Below are 22,004 nucleotides of genomic sequence, written 5' to 3' on the forward strand. Positions count from 1 at the left end.
GTGTGTGTGTGTTTATGTTTGTGTATTCACGCGATGCTACATATTTTTGTCATTGCCTTGATTGGATGCTGACGATAGGTTCACCTGCTGGGCCACAGACTGTGATCAATGCAAATGTAATCAGAGGATAGAGGATGAAGCAAACTCCTTTAAGATTCAAGCATCTTAATGTAAAAACACACATATGTATCCCTCCAAAGCCAACAGTGCTTCAGGTCCACTCTCACCATATGGACAAGAGTTAGAACCTCTCAGATGCACTAAACACATTTCAGATGAATGCACAGTGAGTGTTGTGGAGTATAGAGAGAGGGAGGAAGTGGTAGTCGAGGCAGCAGAGGTCACTGTGACAGCATGAGAGCAACCAGCCCTAGTAAGACACCTGTGTAGGCTGTTGACTCACCACTTATTTGATATGGAGCGATTGCACTAATCGATATCAAAACAGAAAGATGGATCTAGACCTCACTGTTGCTACATATAGATATTGTAACACAGAGAATGCTATCTTAGCTTACATTACATGAGACATATCATGAACTCAAAGCAACTTTGAAGATTAAAAAAAATGATGTTATGTCATTTAATAGGAAAATATATACCGCAGTGGACAAATTATTACATCAAAATTCCAACATGATCTTTTTGGTCCATTGATTGATTTCTGTAATAAAGTCATTTTGAAATTATTCTATCCTAATTCATAAATGACCTCGCTCTGATTTGGTTTGAATAACCAACAGGCTGATGTTCATGCAGAACTCCTACTTAGAACTTTGTATCGCCCCCTACTGGCAGTCTGTTACTCTGCAAGTGAAAGTGGGGAGGAAGAAAAACAATGATTCCCTCTTGTCAAGACACACTCTCTTTGGCAAAGTAAGGCTGGCTGCGTGATCAAAGTCACTGGAGTATGTCCATGTTATTAAAATCAGTCCCCTGAAAACATTCAACATGGCATATTCAGACCGATTACCTCTAAGTACAAATCTATGCTCAGTACAGATATATTGTGTACATGAAGACATTTCCCTTGTAACTAATTCACAAAAATCCATCAAAATGTCACATGACAATTCATTCTAGTGTTGCCTGAATACTCAGTTCAGTGAAATAAAGAGAGTAGGAACCATATTCATACAGGTGTGAAAACCCATTCACAACAGCTCTCAGTAAAATAATATTGATCTGCCATATACTGCACATCACTGTAACGAGCCCGTACATATCACGGGGTTATTGTGTGCTACTGGCCAGCCTGGAGAGGAACTGAAGAGGATTTGCCAAACAGTGTTTCAGCCTGGCCCAATCCTGTACCCTGACGCTGCTTATCCTGAGATAATTAATCTACAGTGAATTAGAGTATTATAGCACACTAACACAGCTCACATCACTCTCTCATTGTCACTCCTTACATGGATAAGGTGCTTAGTGTTTCCCAGGAATAGAGACAGGGGAATAGAGAGAGAGAGAGAGAGAGAGAGAGAGAGAGAGAGAGAGAGAGAGAGAGAGAGAGAGAGAGAGAGACAGGGGAATAGAGAGAGAGAGAGAGAGAGAGACATGGGAATAGAGAGAGAGAGAGAGACAGGAGAATAGAGAGAGAGAGAGAAATGGAGAGAGAGAGAAATAGAGAGAGAGAGAGAGAGACAGGGGAATAGAGAGAGAGAGAAATAGAGAGAGAGAGAGAGAAATAGAGAGAGAGAGAGAGAAATAGAGAGAGAGAGAAATAGAGAGAGAGAGAGAAATAGAGAGAGAGAGAGAGAAATAGAGAGAGAGAGAGAGAAATAGAGAGAGAGAGAGAGAGAAATAGAGAGAGAGAGAAATAGAGAGAGAGAGAAATAGAGAGAGAGAGAGAGAGAGAGAGAGAGAGAGAAAGAGAGAGAAAGAGAGAGAGAAGAATCACATTAGGAAAGGCAATCCTGGGCAGAAAATAGGATTGTATTAATCTTTATCAAACGCAGCCAAGAGCTGTGGAATCACACCACCCAATACACCCTCTGCCAGCACAGCCAACACGCGGAGTTGGTGTCCAGTGCTCCAACGCTGTCACAGGGCTTAACCAAGGCCTGATATAGAATGATACTGTGTCAGAGTGTGTGTGTGCATGTGTACATCAAGTTGACAGTGCTGATCATTTCCAGTGGCCCAGCCAGAGTCTAAGATTAGTGGGTGGAACAGGTTAAATGGTTGTGAGGCTGGGAACAAACTGTAGGTTGCCAATACACCTACCCAGCTGTCATGGTAACACCTAAACCCCCAATGTTCCTACTAAAGGTACCAGTGTCACACCATAGCAAACATACACAATATCATGTTTAAAGGACATAGTGGTTGGGTTTTTATTTATGTTTTAGTAATTTAACAAACATTCTTATCTAGAGTGACTTAAGTACCTTGTTCAAGGGCACATCGACAGATGTTTCACCTAGTCGGCTCGGTGATTCGAACCAGAGTTACTGGCCCAAAACTCTCAACTGGTAGGCTACTTGCCACTCCAGTAAATTAGGATTGCTCTTACTTCCTTGCAACTTCTGTAACCTCTGGCTCTTGCTTTGCAATTAGAGTGTGGGGCCAGTAACCGAAAGGTTGCTGGTTCGACCACCTGAGCCGACAAGGTAAAAAATCTGTCCATCTGCCCTTGTGCAAGGTACTTGACCCTAATTTGTTCCAGGGGCAACATACTACTATTGCTGACCCTGTAAAACAACACATTTCACTGCACCTATTCAATGTATGTGACAATAAAACATATACAGGTAACTGCCAAAATAAAGGTAGCACCAAAATAAAGTGTCTTAATCGGGAATTGGACCGTCACGAACCAGAACAGCTTCAATCCATCTTGGCATAGATTCTACAAGTGTCTGGAACTCTACTGAAGGGATGCGTCATCCACGAGAAATTCCATAATTTGGTGTTAGTTGATGGTGGTGGAAAACACTGTCTCAGGTGCTGTGTGGATGAGGACATTGTCATCGTATGGGGGCATAGCCATCGTAGCCAAAATAATGACCCGCACAGCATTTTATACATGACTCTAAGCATGATGGGATGTTAATTGCTTAATTAACTCAGGAGGCATACCTGTGTATACTTTGTATCCCTCATTTACGTAGTGCTTCCATTACTGGCAGTTACCTGTATATATACAGTGGGGAGAACAAGTATTTGATACACTGCCGATTTTGCAGGTTTTCCTACTTACAAAGCATGTAGAGGTCTGTAATTGTTTATCATAGGTACACTTTAGACGGAATCTAAAACAAAAATCCAGAAAATCACATTGTATAATTTTTAAGTAATTAATTTGCATTTTATTGCATGACATAAGTATTTGATCACCTACCAACCAGTAAGAATTCCGGCTCTCACAGACCTGTTAGTTTTTCTTTAAGAAGCTCTCCTGTTCTCCACTCATTACCGGTATTAACTGCACCTGTTTGAACTCGTTACGTGTATAAAAGACACCTGTCCACACACTCAATCAAACAGACTCCAACCTCTCCACAATGGCCAAGACCAGAGAGGGTGTAAGGACATCAGGGATAAAATTGTAGACCTGCACAGGGCTGGGATGGGCTACAGGACAATAGGCAAGCAGCTTGGTGAGAAGGCAACAACTGTTGGCGCAATTATTAGAAAATGGAAGAAGTTCAAGATGACGGTCAATCTCCCTCGGTCTGGGGCTCCATGCAAGGTCTCACCTCGTGGGGCATCAATGATCATGGGGAAGGTGAGGGATCAGCCCAGAACTACACGGCAGGACCTGGTCAATGACCTGAAGAGAGCTGGGACCACAGTCTCAAAGAAAACCATTAGTAACACACTATGCCGCCATGGATTAAAATCCTGCAGCGCACGCAAGGTCCCCCTGCTCAAGCCAGCGCATGTCCAGGCCCGTCTGAAGTTTGCCAATGACCATCTGGATGATGGACAAAAAATGTGCTTTTCTTTCAAAAACAAGGACATTTTTAAGTGACCCCAACTTTTGAACGGTAGTGTGTGCATATATATATATATATATATATATATATATATATATATATATATATATATATATATATATATATATATATATATATATATATATATATATACAGTTGAAGTCGGAAGTCTACATACACTTAGGTTGGAGTCATTAAAACTTGTTTTTCAACCACTCCACAAATTTCTTGTTAACAAACTATAGTTTTTGCAAGTCGGTTTGGACATCTACTTTGTGCAAGACACAATTAATTTTTCCAACAATTGTTCACAGACAGATTAATTCACTTCTAATTCACTGTATCAAATTGGAGGTCATTGGTTTTCTATGGGAAACTATATTTATGAGGAACCTGGTTGCAGTTCCTATGGCTTCCACGAGATGTCAATGGTCTTCAGAAATTGGATAATGTTTTCCTTTTGAGAAATGTAGGAACAGTAGGGCTGTTCTGTGTGAGTGTCAAGCCAAGTGGACTCTTCTGTGTGGCGCACGTTAACTGGAGCTCGCTCCACGTTGTTTTTATCCGCTATTGAACACAGTATATTCCGTCTTAAATTTTATAGATTATTTACGTTTTAGGATATCTAAGGTTGGATTAGGAAAGTTGTTTCAAATTTTTGGACCAAGTTTACAGGTAACTTATTAGATACTTTGTAGTCATGTTGGGTGAGTTGGAAGCAGTGTTTTTTTTTCACCAAACGCGCTAAATAAATTGACATTTTGGGGATATAAAGAAGGAATTTATCGAACAAAAGGACCATTTGTGATGTTTCTGGGACATTTTGGAGTGCCATCAGAAAGAAGATCTTCAAAGGTAAGGCATGAATTATATAGTTATTTCTGACTTTCGTGTCGCAACTCCCTGGTTGAAAATGATTTGTTATGCATTTGAGTGATGGGCGCTGTCCTCAGATAATCTCATGGTTTGCTTTCACCGTAAAGCCTTTTTGAAATGGTGGCTGGATTAACAACAAGTTAAGCCTTATTTTGATGTAGTGCACTTGTGATTTTATGAAAGTTAAATATTTATAGTAATTTAATTTGAATTTGGTGCTCTGCAATTTCATCGGATGTTGTCGAGGTGGGACGCTACCGTCCCACTGATCCGAACGAAGTTAAAGTATTGATGGACTTTCATTTCTCTTTGCTTATTTGAACTGTTCTTGCCATAATATGGACTTGGTCTTTTACCAAATAGGGCTATCTTCTGTATACCACCCTTACCTTGTCAAAAAACAACTGACTGGCTCAACCGCATTAAGAAGGAAAGAAATTCCACAAATTAAATTTTAACAAGGCACACCTGTCAGTACTAAAAGTGGAGTAGCAATTCAAGGGCTCAGACACAAGACGTATGTGGCAGGGTCTACAGACTATCATGGATTACAAAGGGAAGACCAGCCATGTCGTCTTGCTCCCGAACAAGTTAAACACCTTCTTTGCCCGCTTTGAGAATAACACACTGCCACCGAAGCAGCCCGCTCCCAAGGACTGTGGGCTCTCGTTCTCCATGGCCGACATGAGTAAGACATTTAAACGTGTTAACCTTCGCAAGGCTGCCGGCCCAGACGGTATCCCTAGCCGCATCCTCAGAGCATGCACAGACCAGCTGGCTGAAGTGTTTATGAACATATTCAATCTCTTCCTATCCCAGTCTGCTGTCCCCACTTGCTTCAAGATGTCCTGTACCTGTAGAAAGCAAAGACTATCGCCCCGTAGCACTCACTTCTGTCATCATGAAGTGCTTTGAGAGGCTAGTTAAGGATCATATCACCTCTACCTTACTTGACACCCTACACCCACTTCAATTTGCATACCGCCCCAATAGATCCACAGACGATGCAATCACCACCACACTGCACACTGCCCTATCCCATCTGGACAAGAGGAATACCTATGTAAGAATGCTGTTCATTGGCTATAGCTCAGCCTTCAACACCATAGTATCCTCCAAGCTCATCATTAATAAGCTCAGGCCCTGGGTCTGAACCCTGCCCCGTGCAACTAGGTCCTCGAGAGAACGCCACTATCCACATCGACGGGACCGCAGTGGAGAAGGTGAGTTCCTCGGCGTACACACCACCGACAATCTGAAATGCTCCACCCACACAGACAATGTTGTGAAGAAGGGGCAACAACATCTCTTCAACTTCAGGAGGCTGAAGAAATTCATCTTGGCCCCTAAGACCATCACAAACTGTTACAGACACATAATTGAGAGCATCCTCTCGGGCTGTATCACCGCCTGGTACGGGAACTTCACTGCCCACAACAGCTGGGCTCTCCAGAGGGTGGTGTGGTCTGCCCAACGCATCACCCTGGGCACACTGCCTGCCCTCCAGGACACCTACAGCAACCAAGGTCACAAGAAGGCCAAAGTGTGCATCAAAGCTGGGACTGAAAAACAGTTTCTATCTCAAGGCCATCAGACTGTTAAATAGCCATCACTAGCCGGCTACCACCCGGTTACTCAACCCCTTAGAGGCTATACATAGACATGGAATCACTGGTCACTTTAATAGAACACTAGTCACTTCAATAATGTTTACATACTGCTTTACTCATTTCATGTGTATATACTGTATTCTATTCTACTGTATTTTAGTCAAAGCCACTCTGACATTGCACGTCCTAATATTTATATATGTCTTAACTCCATCCTTTTACTTTAGATTTGTGTGTATTGTTGTGAATTGTTAGATATTACTACACTGTTGGAGCTAGGAGCACAAGCATTTCGCTACACCCGCAATAACATCTGCTAAATATGTGTATGTGACCTATATTTAATTTGAATTGAAATGCATTCCAGGTGACTACCTCATGAAGCTGGTTGAGAGAATGCCAAGAGTATGCAAAGCTGTCAAGACAAAAGGTGGCTACTTTGAAGAATCTCAAATATAAAATATATTTTTTGGTTACTACATGATTCCATATGTGTTATTTCATAGTTTTAATGTCTTCACTATTATTCTAGTGAAAGTTATGATCCCTTATTGTTGTAACCTTTCAATCCACTTGCTGCTCCCAAGTGGCGCAGCGGTCTAAGGCACTGCATTTCAGTGCAAGAGACGTCACTACAGACCCTGGTTTGATTCCAGGCTGTATCACAACCGGCTGTGATTGGGAGGTGCAGAATTGGCCCAGCGTCGTCCGGGTTAGGGTTTGGCCGGGGTAGGCCGTCATTGTAAAAAACAACTTTTCTTAACTGACTTGCCTAGTTAAGTAATGGTTAAATAAATAAATAAATCAAAGACAGGTTAAAGAAGGATTTTTAAGCCTTGAGACAATTGAGACATTCGGAAAAAACATTTTTATTTCACCTTAACCAGGTAGGCCAGTTGAGAACAAGTTCTCATTTACAACTGCGACCTGGCCAAGATAAAGCAAAGCAGTGGGACAAAAACAACACAGTTACACATGGGATAAACAAACATACAGTCAATAACTGTCACGCCCTGATTGGTTTCACCTGTCTTTGTGATTGTCTCCACCCACCTCCAGGTGTCACCCATCTTCCCAGTTATCTCCTAGGTAAACCTGTGTTTTCTGTCTGTCTGTGCCAGTTCGTCTTGTATGTTCTAAGTCAACCAGCGTGGTTTTCCCTGCCCTGACCTCAAGCCTTTGAGGCTCTTTTGCTAGTCCTCCCAGTTTTGACCCTTGCCTCTTTTCTGGATTCTGGACACGCCTGCCTGACCATTCTACCTGCCCTGACCTTGTGCCTGCCTGCCACACTGTACCTCCTGGACTCTGAACTGGTTTTGACCTTTTGCCTGTCCACGATCATTCTCTTGCCTACCCCTTTTGGATTATCAGTAAATATCAAAGACTCAAATCATCTGCCTCCCGTGTCTGCATCTGGGTCTTGCCTTGTGCCCTTATAATAACACAATAGAAAAAATATATATACAGTGTGTGCAAATGTAGTAAGATTAGGGAGGTAAGGCAATAAATAGGCCACAGAGGCGAAATAATTACAATTTAGCATTAACACTGGAGTGATAGATGTGCAGATGATGATGTGCAAGTAGAGATACTGGGGTGCAAAAAATAAATAAAAATATGGGGATGAGGTATATGGGTGGGCCATTTACAGATGGGCTGTGTATAGGTGCAATGATCAGTAAGCTGCTCTGACAATTGAGGTTTAAAGTTAGTGAGGGAGATAAAAGGCTTCAGTGATTTTTGCAATTCGTTCGAGTCGTTGGCAGCAGAGAACTGGAAAGAAAGTCAGCCAAAAGAGGAGTTTGCTTTGGGGATGACCAGTGAAATATACCTGCTGGTGCAAGTGCTACTGGTGGGTGTTGCTATGGTGACCAGTGAGCTGAGATAAGGCGGGTCTTTACCGAGCAAAGACTTATAAATGACCTGGAGCCAGTGGGTTTGGCGATGAATATGAAGCAAGGGCCAGCCAACGAGAGCATACAGGTCGCAGTGATGGGTAGTATATGGGGCTTTGGTGACAAAACGGATGGCACTGTGATAGACTACATCCAATTTGCTGAGTTGTGTTGGAGGCTATTTTGTAAATGACATCGCCGAAGTCAAGGATCGGTAGGATAGGGTATGTTTAGAAGCATAAATGAAGGAAGCTTTGTTGCGAAATAGGAAGCCGATTCTAGACTTAATTTTGGATTGGACATCCTTAATGTGAGTCTGAAAGGATAGTTTACAGTCTAACCAGACACCTAGGTATTTGCAGTTGTCCACATATTCTACGTCAGACGGACGGGCGGGCAGGTGTGGGCAGCGATCGGTTGAAGAGCATGCATTTAGTTTTACTTGCATTTAAGTTGGTGGCAACGGAAGGATTGTTGAATGGCATTGAAGCTCATCTGGAGGTTTGTTAACACAGTGTCCAAAGAAGGGCCAGAAGTATACAGGATGGTGTCGTCTGCATAGAGGTGGATCCAAGAATCACCAGCAGCAAGAGCAACATCATTGACATAGGGAAGGGAAGTTGCTGTGCGGTCAGTGCAGAGCTGTTGGCCGGAGTAGGAGTAGCCAGGTGGAAAGCATGGTCAGCTGTAGAAAAATGCTTATTGAAATGATCAATTATCGTAGTTTTATCAGTGGTGACAGTGTTTCCTAGTGTAGTGGGCAGCTGGGAGGAGGTGCTCTTATTCTCCATGGACTTTACAGTGTTCCAAAACATTTTTGGAGTTTGTGCTACAGGATGAATATTTCTGTTTGAAAAAGCTAGCCTTTGCTTTCCTAACTGACTGTGTATATTGGTTCCTAACTTCCCTGAAAAGTTGCATATCGCGGGGGCTATTCGATGCTAATGCAGTATGCCGTACGCCACAAGATTTTTGTGCTGGTCAAGGGCAGTCAAGTCTGGAGTGAACCAACGGCTATATCTGTTCTTTGTTCTACATTTTCTGAATGGGCATGCTTATTTAAGATTGTGAGGAAAGCACTTTTAAAGAATAACCAGGCATCCTCTGCTGACGGGAATAGGTCAATATCCTTCCAGGAAACCCGGCCAGGTAGATTAGAAAGGCCTGCTCGCTGAAGTGTTTTAGAGAGCGTTTAACAGTGATGAGGGGTGGTCGTTTGACCGCGGACCCATTACGGACGCAGGCAATGAGGCAGTGATCGCTGAGATCCTGGTTGAAGACAGCAGAGGTGTATTTAGAGGGCAAGTTGGTCAGGATGATATCTATGAGGGTGCCCATGTTTATGGATTTAGGGTTGTACCTGGTAGGTTCCTTGATAATTTGTGTGAGATTGAGGGCATCTAGCTTAGATTGTAGGACGGCAGGGATGTTAAGCATATCCCAGTTTAGGTCACCTAACAGTACGAACTCTGAAGATAAATGGGGGCAATCAATTCACAGGGCACAACTGGGGGCTGAGGGGGGTATATATGAAGCGGCAACAGTAAGAGACTTGTTTCTGGAAAGGTGGATTTTTAAAAGTAGAAGCTCAAACTGTTTGGGCACAGACCTGGATAGCATGACAGAACTCTGCAGAGTATCTCTGCAGTAGAGTGCAACTCCGCCCCCTTTGGCAGTTCTATCTTGGCAGAAAATGCTGTAGTTGGGGATGGAAATTTCTGAATTTTTGGTGGCCTTCCTAAGCCAGGATTCAGACACGGCTTGGACATCAGAGTTGGCAGAGTGTGCTAAAACAGTGATTAATAACCTGATGGGGCTATGGGAAATATTGCCCCCTTTGGATGAATTGTGTGCCAAAAGTAAACTAAAAAAAAACTGTCAAAAATTGCTAATATATGCATATAATAATTATTATTGAATAGAAAACACTCTAAAGTTTCTAAAACCGTTCGAATTATGTCTGTATGTAAAGCAGAACTCACAGGGCAGCCATTCTCCCAAACTCTCTCTCTCTCCTAAGAAAGTTGCTCCAACTTTGACGTCATCGCCCCCACCCTTCCCAACCAGCTATGGATCTGGGAACAGTTTCTATTTCTTCAGCGCGCTCTCGTCTTTCAATGAGACGTGGAACGGAGAAAATAGCACGAGCTTTGACTGCTTGGCGGGCAAAATACTGAGGTGTCACGAGTTTTCAGGAGCGCGCTCTGTGAAAAGGGACTTTTTTTCCAGTCTGACTGAAGAGAGTTCGTTATGTTTGATTTAATCGCCAATTGTTTTGTACGTTAAAAACATCCTAAAGCTTGATTCTGCACTTAGTTTGACCAGTTTAGTCGACATATAATATGTAAATTTGAAGTTTTGATGCGCAATTTTCGTGATCAGAAGTCCTTTTTGGGGTAATTCACCTGAAGATGTTAGCTTTTGCTAATACAAAGACACACCAACAGCAACCAAACGTTATATTAGGTAAGTATAACTCCTTCCACGGCATTCTTGTCGAAGACCATCAAAGGTAATGGAATATTTATGTTATAAAATTGTATTTTTGTCGAATCCAACATAGTAGAGAAATAATGCTAATGGCTGAGCGCCGTCTCAGATTATTGAATAGTGAACGAATTCTGTAACGTTAAAAATAAATGTAACACAGCGTTTGCATTAAGAAGAAGTGTATCTTTCTAAATATATGTAGAACATGTATATTTAGTCAAAGTTTATGATGTTTATTGCTGTTATCTGGTGTTAGCTGCCGGAGATATTTATAATTCCTCCGGTCATTTCTGCTGCATTTTTTGAACATGGCTCAATGTAAATGGAGATTTATGGATATAAATTGCATATTATTGAAAAAAACATAAATGTACTGTGTAACATGTGCTATTACTGTCATCTGATGAAGATTTTCAAAAGGTTAGTGAATTATTTTTCTTTTAATCCTGCGTTTGTGATTGTGCTATTTTGCATAGCCATGTGGCTACATATTGTATGTTTCCCTAGTGGTGGTTTAACATAAATATGTGCTATGTTTTCGCTGTAAAACATTTTAAAATTCTGACATGCTGGGTAGATGAACAAGGTGTTTATCTTTCATATAAGCTATTGGACTTGTTAATGTGTGGAGGTTAAATATTTGTAAGAATATTTTTGCTTTCCCTGCGCCACCGTTTGGGCTGAAGGGGGGAGGGGTTCCTAGTTGGGAACCCGTAGCCCCATTAAAACATACTTAGAGAGGAGGCTTCTGATGTTAACATATATGAAACCAAGGCTTTTACGGTTACAGAAGTCAACAAATGATAGCGCCTGTGTAACGATCGTCGTATGAAGGAGTGGACCAAAACACAGCGTGGTAAGTGTTCGTGATAAATTTAATACTCAAAACACTCGAACAAAATAACAAAGAGGGAAAATAGAAACAGTCCTGTCAGGTGCAGACACTAAACAGAAAACAACTACCCACAAAACCCAAATGAAAAAGGACAACTTATATATGATCCCCAGTCAGAGACAACGATAGACAGCTGCCTCTGATTGGGAACCACATCAACATAGAAATAAAGAAACTTGAATGCCCACCCTAGTCACACCCTGGCCTAACCAAAATAGAGAATAAAAACCTCTCCATGGCCAGGGCGTGACAGCCTGGGGAATAGGAGTGGACCTGAGGGCTACAGGGCCTGAGTTAACCTCTACATCACCAGAGGAACAGAGGAGGAATAGTATAAGGGTACAGCTATAGGCTATAAGAACTGGTCATCTAGTGCGTTGGGAACAGAGAATAAAAGGAGCCGATTTTTGTGCATGGTAGAATAGATTCAGGGCATAATGTACAGACAAGGGTATGGTAGGATGTGAGTATAGTGGAGGTAAACCTAGTGACGTTGAGAGAGGTTTCATCTCTGGAGGCACCAGTTAAGCCAGGTGAGGTCTCCACATGTGTGTGGGGTGGGACAAAAGAGCTATCTAAGGCCTGTTGAGTGGGACTGAGGGCTCTACAGTGAAATAAAACAATAAGAACTAGCCAAGACAGCAGTAGACAAGGCATATTGACATTAGAGAGAGGCATGAAGCAATCACAGGTGTGGATTGGGAAAGCTAAGACAACAACGGGTAAATGGTGATGAATGGGTACAGCGGGCCAGTTAGGTACATAAAAGGCCTGAGTTCGAGGCTGGGGCCGACAGATTAAAAAAAATGAGGTACCGTGTTATTGAAACAGCTGTGTAGCCGAGTGATCATAGGGTCCAATGAACAGCAATAGGTGAGTCAGGGGGCCGTTCGTTAGTCACTACTACACCAGGCGAGCGTGGAACACAGCATTCAGAAAGCTAAGGGGCTGCGGCTAGCAGATGGTTCTTCACGGAACATAGTAACGGAATAACATGTTGAGATCACATCGGGCAATTACGTCAGCAGACCAGTCGTGATGGATCGGCGTGGCTCCGTGCCGACAATAAAGGGTCCAGACCAATTGGCAAAAGAGGTATTGTAGCCCTAGAATTAGCTGGTATATAGGCCTAGCTCGAGGCTATCTCAAGGCTTACTGGTGCTTGCTTCGGGACAGAGGCATTAGCTAACAGTAGCCACTCATTTGCAGCTAGCTAGCTTCAATGATCCGGTGTAATGATCCAGAGCGGCAGGAATCCGGGGATGTGGTAGAGAAGCAGTCCGATATGCTCTGGGTTGCTATCGCGTGCTGTGAAGACTGGCAAGTATTGTCCGGGCTAAAGCTGGCTGGTGTCTGAGCTAAAGGTGAAGACCGCTAGCAGTGGCTAACAAAGACTAGTAGCTAGTTAATTCCTGATGGAGATTCGGGTTATAAGGAATAAAAACAGGAGATCGGGTTGCCTCATTGGGTGAGGCGGGTTGCAGGAAAGTAGATTTAGTTCATAGATAGAAAGTGAGATTAAAATATATACCAAAAAACGACCATTTACACGGGATAAGACAAAGACAAACACACGTCCAACTGCTACTCCATCTTGGATTGTATATGTGTGCCATTCAGAGGGTGATTGGGCAAGACAAAATATTTAAGTGCCTTTGAACGGGGTATGGTCGTAGGTGCTAGCCGCACCGGTTTGAGTGTATCAAGAACTGCAACGCTACTGAGTGTATCAAGAATGGTACATTACCCAAAGGACATCCAGTCAACTTGACACAACTGTGGGAAGCATTGGAGTCAACATGGACCAGCATCCCTGTGGAACGCTTGACACCTTATAGAGTCCATGCCCCAATGTATTGATTCTGTTCTGAGGGCAAAAGGGGGTGCAACTCAATATTAGAAAGGTGTTCCTAATGTTCTGTACACTCAGTCTATATAAAACTACTGGCTAAACAATTATAGACTGGCTTGACTGAGTGATTGGCTTCTTTCACTCTGTTTTGTTGAACAGGATTCACCATAAAGCATCAGCAAATAAAAACAGGCACCTGAAACTTTATTTCCAAAAGTCATTCATTTGTTCTGTCCGATTCTCCCCTGTCCAATGTAGGTGTAATCTGGTGCAAGTGATGAGCAGCACAGCCTTAATTAACAGAGCAGGCCAGCAGACAGGAGAGGAGAGCGCTCCCTCCACAGCAACAATCTAGGGAGAGACCACAGCCGTCTGTAAAACCATTCATTTTTTACTAAACCTCACTTTTATGACTAAATTAAATATTCATGCACAATCTACCCGAACCCATTTGCAATATTTCCCCCTGAATTGACATATTTGCTGATGATTATTATGTGAGTGAAGAAAGGGGGGAGTATTTCAAATCCACCCACCATTTTGTAGTTAATTTCAGATTCAATGAAAGGTCAATATTATACAATTACAGCAGGTTTCACCTTCCACCCCTTCCCAGTTATCAATTTAAACATATAGATGGATATAGCGCAAATATAATTAAACTACGGTAAGGTTATATTACCAAGGAAATAATATTGTGGAGAAAATCTTGCAGGAACATCCACAAGGGGAGTAAATGCATGAAGCAAAACTATCACCTGATTGTGGAACAGTTATTATTGACCCTGGTGAACCCTGTCTCTGTCCAGTTGAAGTAAGGGAAATTAGCAGGGAGCTATTTAAACCGTCTGCTTCCTTCCCTGCTCAGGGACTTAATGTCCTTGCTGGTGTCCCCCAGGATCTCTCCGTCTGACGCCTGCTTACCAGGGTCTGGACTGAGAGATGTGGAAGGAGACAGAGGGGGAGGGGGTGTCAATAATCTGACTCACCTCTCCACCAGCCCCCATCTCTTTCTCTCTGAGAGTTCTGTTGCGTGACCAGGAGCAGATCAAATCAAACTCCCCCCTACTGTGAGTAACCACACTGCCTCCCCCTCAATCTCTCCCCCACGCCACACGCTCAACTCCCCCACGCCCCAGTCTGTAGCCAGCTTGCCACATCATAATGCACTAACACACCACAAGATCAAGTTAGGGAAGCCTCTCTGTCTCTTACTCATCTTCCAAAGGGAGAAACAGGAGTGAGGTAATAGTGAGCTAATCGTCTCCTGGGTTTTGCCTTCACACTCACAGGTCAATACTGTGAGTGCCTGTTATATTACATGATTGAATACTGGATATTCTGCTAGATGCTCCACATCAATTTTATCATTGGCAATAACAAGTCATTTACATGCACAAAAGCTAAAACATAAAATATACTGGCTATTGTTTTATTGGCTCTGTATTACTATTTTGCACAAAAAGGTGCAATTTTCATCTCTGGTTTATCCATATCTGTATATATATTCATGAATATGGGACTGACATGTAGCTGCAGAGTATTCTAGAAATAGCTGTGGGGGATTTGTGTAATTTAAGATGAATAGATATTAATCAATATTAACCATACAATTGCAAACAATGGCAGTCTTGATTGGTTTATTTTCTTTCAGTGTGTACACTTGTTTTGAGAGTGTATAATGAAAAATAATCCTGCCAATTTCACCTCATTATTACCTGTATTAGTACAAACAACATTAAAAGGTGTCAAGGGTAATTATTGATCTGGCTCTATTTTAAATGGCTGCCAGTGTAGCAAAAATGTATCTATCACTCGGTATGCATGCAATTAAAAACTGTAGGACTGTGTAAAAATCTCAGGTCCGGGCAGAGGATGCTATTGCGTGACCAGGAGCCCTTGGTTAAAAACAACAATGAAACAAATAAAATATGAAATCCTTCAGAGAGAGAGCGCCGGCTCCCCTCAGACCAATAGTGTAACTCTGCCACCTGCACTCCTGCAGTCCTTCCACAGTAGTCCAGAGAAATCTAATAACGCACCAGCCTTCCCCTGCCTCTGCCCTGGCCGACACACCACTCTCCGATTCAGCAGTTAAAAACCATGATTGAATTTCATCTTGATTTCATTAAATATTCATAAAGGCCAATTAGAAGAGAAGCTTAGCAGGCTGCAAGAACCCTTTCCATCATTCTGTCACTGCTAGTCCATCAGATGACCCATTTTGAAAGTGGACCCAGAGAGTCCATATGCTTGACCCTGACTCCTCCTGCTTCCCCTCCCTCCAAATCCTCTGAGTCTCTCTCACACACAAGGAAAGAGGCAGGCAGGGAGACAGGGACCGAGACAAGAAGTACAGCCACTCAAAATACCATGTGGGCTAAAAACAAACAGGCATATTTACAGATGGAAGCAGAGAGGATATCATCAGAGATCAGTGTATAATGATGAGATGCTAACAATGGGAGTCGTTGTTCAAAAGGCGGGAAGACAGGTGACAAGCTTAGGTCCAAAATAAGCCCATAGAAACACATTGGGCTTATTTTGTACAGATTTTGGCGAGAGTGAAACCACTCTTTGATTTGTGGCTGGCGGAGGGAGGATGAATGGGTGATATATAATCACGCACACTGCAGTAACTGAATACATCACTTTAGGAATGAGGCACAGGAGCCTGAAGCCATAGTCACACACTGCCTGCCACCCATCTACATGAGCAGGGCCTGACAGGGGCTGGAGCTATTAGAGCAGAGGAGAACAGTTCATCACAGTCTCTCACTTCAACTACATTGCAATCCCTCTCAGGGCTATATACAGTAGTAGTCATAAGAGTGTTGGACTCTGGTGGTAACCCCACACACGCCGAACACTGAACACCGACTGACCTTCTTCTGTGACCTGGAAGAGAATCAATGACATCATGTTGACATGGTGACTGATCAATGATCTAAGAACAGGCATAACATATACAATGGTCCACCCTAACCCTCATTATTTGAGCAATTGGAATCTAACTGACCCCTCATCGATGGTGTGCAGATCAAGTGACCTGGTATTTACCAGAGGCTATGACCAATGACCCCCTACCACCAACCACAGTGTACAACCTCCACCAACCACAGTGTAATCCCGTTAATTAGCAGCTCTGACAACCATGTCATGTAAGGACCGATGCTGGAGTCGAGAAACAGGTATGGGGAGTCAAACATTTAATAAGGAACAAGACAGGAACTGCACACGGATAACAAAAGAACATACAAACGTTAATGCGGAGGTGGGGAACAGAGCTGGGGGACAGACACATATAGGGAAGGAAATAACAGGTGATTGAGTCCAGTTGAGTCCAAATGATCGCTGAGGCGCGTGACTAGGGAAGTAGGTGTGCGTAATGTGGCAGGAGGGCGCAATGCTGGGATAGCCCGGCACCCTCATGCGCCAGGGGGGAAGAGGAAGCAGGAAGCGGCACGTAGCCAAGTGGTTAGCGCGTTGGGCCAGTAACTGAAAGGTTGCTGGATCGAAACTCCGAACTGACAAAGTAAAATTCTGTCCTTCTGCCCCTGAACAAAGCAGTTAACCCACTGTTCCCCGGGAGGCTATCATTGTAAATAAGAATTTGTTCTTAACTGACTGGCCTACTTAAAAAAAGGTTAAATAAAATAAGAATAAAAAAGAGCAGGAGCAGGTGTGACATATCAAGTCATCTTAACACTGAAAAGTTCAATCCATAGAACTGAATTAGGGTCAAAGGTCAATTAATGAGTATCCCTAAATTGGTTTATTGCGGTTGTAGATTAAATGTTTTCTGAATGTGTATGCATAATTAATAATGCTATAGATGATAGGTGATTTTATTAGTCATATGCACAGCTCCAAAAGTATACAGACATTGACATATTTTTTGTTGTTTTGGCTCTGTACTCCAGCACTTTGGATTTGAAATTATACAATGACTATGAGGTTGAAGTGCAGACTGACAGCTTGAATTTGAGGGTATTTTCATCCATATTGGGTAAACCATTTAGAAATAACAACACTTTTTGTACATAGCCCCCCTCATTTTAGGGGACCAAATGTATTGGGACAAATTCACTTATACTGTATGTGTAGTAAAGGTGCAACATGCATGAATCCCTTCGTCATTTCCTGGTTGCTAAAATTGTAATAGTTTGCCTAATTTCAGTTTATGTGACAAAACAACCACTCATTGTACCATCTAGACCGCTGTGAAATATATTTTCAATAACCACAAATATTGTATTTTCAGCTGTTTGAAGCTGGTGTAGAAAAGGATTTGGGTTAGGGTTACATAGAACAGATCTACTGCTTTTTATACTTCCTTTCAATGAGAATGACAGACCTATAATTCACATTTCTATGTGAATTTGGCCTGGTCACCCAAAAAGTTACATACCGTATTGCAGTTTTAAATTAGCAAAAAGTTTAGTATTTGGTCCCATATTCATAGCACGCAATGACTACATGAAGCGTGTGACTCAACACATTTGTTGGATGCATTTGCTGTTTGTGTTTCCGATTATTTTGTGCCCAATACAAATGAATGGTAAATAATGCATTGTGTCATTTTGGATTCACTTTTTTTGTAAATAATAATATCAATTATGTTTCTAAACACTTCTACATTGATGTGGATGCTACCATGATTACAGATAATCCTGATTGAATTGTGAATAATGATGAGTGAGAAAGTTGCAGATGCACAAATATCATACACCCAAGACATGCTGGACTCTCACCATTACAATAATAGGGGAGGTTAGCATTTTTGTGGGGTATGGTATTTGTGCCTCTGTAACTTTCTCACTCATCAATATTCACAATTCATTCAGGTTTATCTGTAATCATGGTTGCATCCACTTTAATACACATAAGCAAATTTGTCACAATACTTTTGGTCCCCTAAAATGGGGGGACTATGTACAAAAATATTATAAACGGTTCACCCAATATGGATGAAAATACCCTCAAATTAAAGCTGACAGTCTGCACTTTAACCCCATAGCCGGTATCATTTATCATTTCAACAAAATGTGTCAATGTCCCAATACCTTTGGAGCTCACTGTATTTGCAAGGTACAGTGAAATTCTTAAACGCAAAGCTCTACAGTGGCATGTATTCATGGATGCCAAGAGAAGCCAGGCCTCCCCAAAAAATGTACTAAGAAAAAAACATAAATCATTTATCTTTGTCTCTCTGTGTTTAATCATTTTCTTGCAATTGGCAAGAGGCTGAATGTATCTCAGCAGAGAAAGCATCCAAGAGATCAAAATAGCGTCCCTCTGCCTCAGTATGTGTAGCCTATCTAGTGCCGTCTGGTCAAAAAGACTATGATATTGTTGCTGCCGGGTGCATTGAATGCAAGGGAAACTGAGTGAGCTCAACTGTGAATGTTCCTGGAGCACCAAAACAAAGTATCAAGGGAAGCCAGTTTGGATTAGGCTTCACACCACTACGGGACGAAACCCCTAATCATCTGCGCAATCCACAAGGGCACGAAATCCCAAAACATACAGCACAGGTGCTCACACACACCAACGGACATTGTAACGATAATCGACAGCACCATGGTGAACAAAGGGCACATATGTACAAATACAATCCGTGGGAAAAGGGGCCAGGTGTCCGCAGTGAAAGTTCCAGAGGGATCCGTGACCTGGATGGAGATAGAGATTTGGACACGTGGTTTTACTTAATTATCTGTACTGGCCAACAGCAATTCTGATCCAACCATAAATTCATACATTTTGCACCTGACCTGAGAGGATGGATGTTCAATATGTAGCTAGATGTCGATAGTAGGCTAATGTTAACTAGCTGGCTCATCATTGCCCATGAAAGGAAGTTAGGTTAGCGAGCAAGAATCTTAGCCAGGACAACAAAAACTAAAAGTGTGTAGCCTACTGTATGACAGAGTCATAGACCGTTTCGGCGGAATGAAAGAGAGGAGGATGGCATTGGTGTTTCTCTAAGTAGGGTGAGTCAACATGCTTTTTCTACTTGCACGCACTTACACACAAATCAGTACCATGTACAGCCACATCATATTTAGCTTATGTTGATTGGACTAAATTGCTTTTGGAATCTTTTAGTTGTTACTGTATTAGACTAAGCACAGGTGATTTGATGATGTTGAAGTTGAAATGGTGATGGAATAGTGGAGGCAGCTCCTGTTTTCTTTGTGACTTGCGGTAACTCTCCGTGGTTCTAAATCAATAATTGTTTAGTAATTTGAAAATGTTGCAAACGTTAACTTGATTGACAATGCTGTAGGTCAGGTAACTCTTTGTTACATACAATATGTTTTGTGGACTTGCTGCTCTCTGGTATCGTGATGAAACAAAGGTGTATTCTCACACTGTTTATTCTCCCACTGTGTCTTCTTATTGTCTCGGCCGTAGGCCTCCAGTGCCTTCGGAAAGTACAGTATTTAGACCCCTTGACTTCTCCAACATTTTGTTATGTTACAGCCTTTTTCTAAAATTGATTAAATATTTTTTTCTCCTCCCCATAAATCTACACACAATACCCCATAATGACAAAGCAAAAACAGGTTTTTAGACATTTTTGCAAATGTATTAGAAATAAAAACTGAAATATCACATTTACATAAGTATTCAGACCTTTTCCACAATACCCCATAATGACAAAGCAAAAAAAAAGTTTTTGAAAATGAATATAAAAATAAATTAATTAAATATCACATTTACATAAGTATTCAGACCTTTACTGAGTACTTTGTTGAAGAACCTTTGCCAGCAATTACAGCATCGAATCTTCCTTTGTATGACACTACAAGATTGGCACACCTGTATTTGGAGAGTTTCTCCCATTCTTCTCTGCAGATCCTCTCAAGCTCTGTCAGGTTGGAATGGGTGTGTTGCTGCACAGCTATTTTCAGGTCTCTCCAGAGATGTTCGATTGAGTTCAAGTCTGGGCTCTGGCTGGGCCACTCAAGGACATTCAGAGACTTGTCCGGAAGCCACTCCTGTGTTGTCTTGGCTGTGTGCTTAGGGTCGTTGTCCTGTTGGAAGGTGAACCTTCGCCTCCAACCTGAGGTCCTGAGCGCTCTGGAGCTGATTTTCATCAAGGATCTCTCTGTACTTTGCTCTTTTCATCTTTGCTTCAATCCTGACTTGTCTTGCAGTCGCTGCCATTGAAAAACATCCCCATAGCATGATGCTGCCACCACCATGATTCACCGTAGGGATGGTGCCAGGTTTCCTCCATACGTGATGCTTGGCATTCAGGCTATAATGTTCAATCTTGGTTTCATCAGACCAGATAATCTTGTTTCTCATGGTCTGAGAGTCTTAAAACCTCTTATGGATCCCTTAAGCGCGAATCCCACTCAAGTCCCGTTAACGGGATTGTTTTGACAACATCCAGTGAAATTGTAGTGCGCCAAATTCAAACTACAGAAATATCAATATTCAACCTTCACAAAAATATAAGTGTAATACATCAAAATAAAGCTTATTTCAACCAGGCAGGTGCGACACAAAAGTCAGAAATAGCCATATAATAAATGCTTTATCTTTGAAGATCTTCTTCATTTTGCAATCTCAAATGTGTCAGTGACACAATGAATGGTCGTTTTGTTCGATAAATTCCTTCTTTATATCCCCTAAATGCCCATTTATTTGGGGCGTTTGATTCAGAAATACACTGGTTTCAACATGACTACAAAGTATCTAATAAGTTACCTGTAAACTTGGTCCAAACATTTCAAACAATGTTCCTAATCCAACCTCAGGGATCCTAAAATGTAAATAAACAATCAAATTTAAGAGGGAATAAACTGTTTCTAATACCGGATAAAAACAATGTGAAGCGCGCTCCAGTTCACGAGCAACAAAAGACAAAAGCCCTTCCGAGTGACACCTACAAAGAACAGCCCTACTTCTTCATTTCTCAAAAGAAAAGCATAGAACAATTTCTAAAGACTGTTAACATCTAGTGGAAGCCATAGGAACTGCAATCTGGGCCCTATTAAATAAGGTCTCCCATAGAACACCATTGGAAAACACAGTGACCTCAATTTTATTTTTCCCTGTATGGATTGTGCTCGCTCGGGTTTCGCGTGCCAGGTTTCCTCCAGACTTGATGCTTGGCATTCAGGCCAAAATGTTCAATCTTGGTTTCATTAAAACAGAGAATATTGTTTTTTAAGGTGACTTTTGACAAACTCCAAGTGGGCTGTCATGTGCCTTTTACTGAGGAGTGGCTTCCGTTTTTTTGTACCCTTCCCCAGATCTGTGCCTCGACACAATCCTGTCTCGGAGCGGTGCGGACAATTCCTTCGGCCTCATGGCTTGGTTTTTGCTCCGACATGCACTAATAAGTAATTAATTTGCATTTTATTGCATGACATAAGTATTTGATCACCTACCAACCAGTAAGAATTCCCGCTCTCACAGACCTGTTAG

At 42.1% G+C, this 22,004-nt stretch overlaps 1 protein-coding gene across 1 annotated transcript in view; it reads right to left on the reverse strand.

The window, feature by feature from the left end:
- agbl4 (AGBL carboxypeptidase 4) overlaps nt 1-22,004 on the reverse strand; it is a 426,805-nt gene that overhangs the window by 154,802 nt on the left and 249,999 nt on the right. The gene's annotated exons all lie outside the window — the stretch shown is intronic.

This window comes from Oncorhynchus masou, chromosome 24 (assembly GCF_036934945.1).
Source record: "Oncorhynchus masou masou isolate Uvic2021 chromosome 24, UVic_Omas_1.1, whole genome shotgun sequence".
NCBI classification, from domain to species: Eukaryota; Metazoa; Chordata; class Actinopteri; order Salmoniformes; family Salmonidae; genus Oncorhynchus; species Oncorhynchus masou.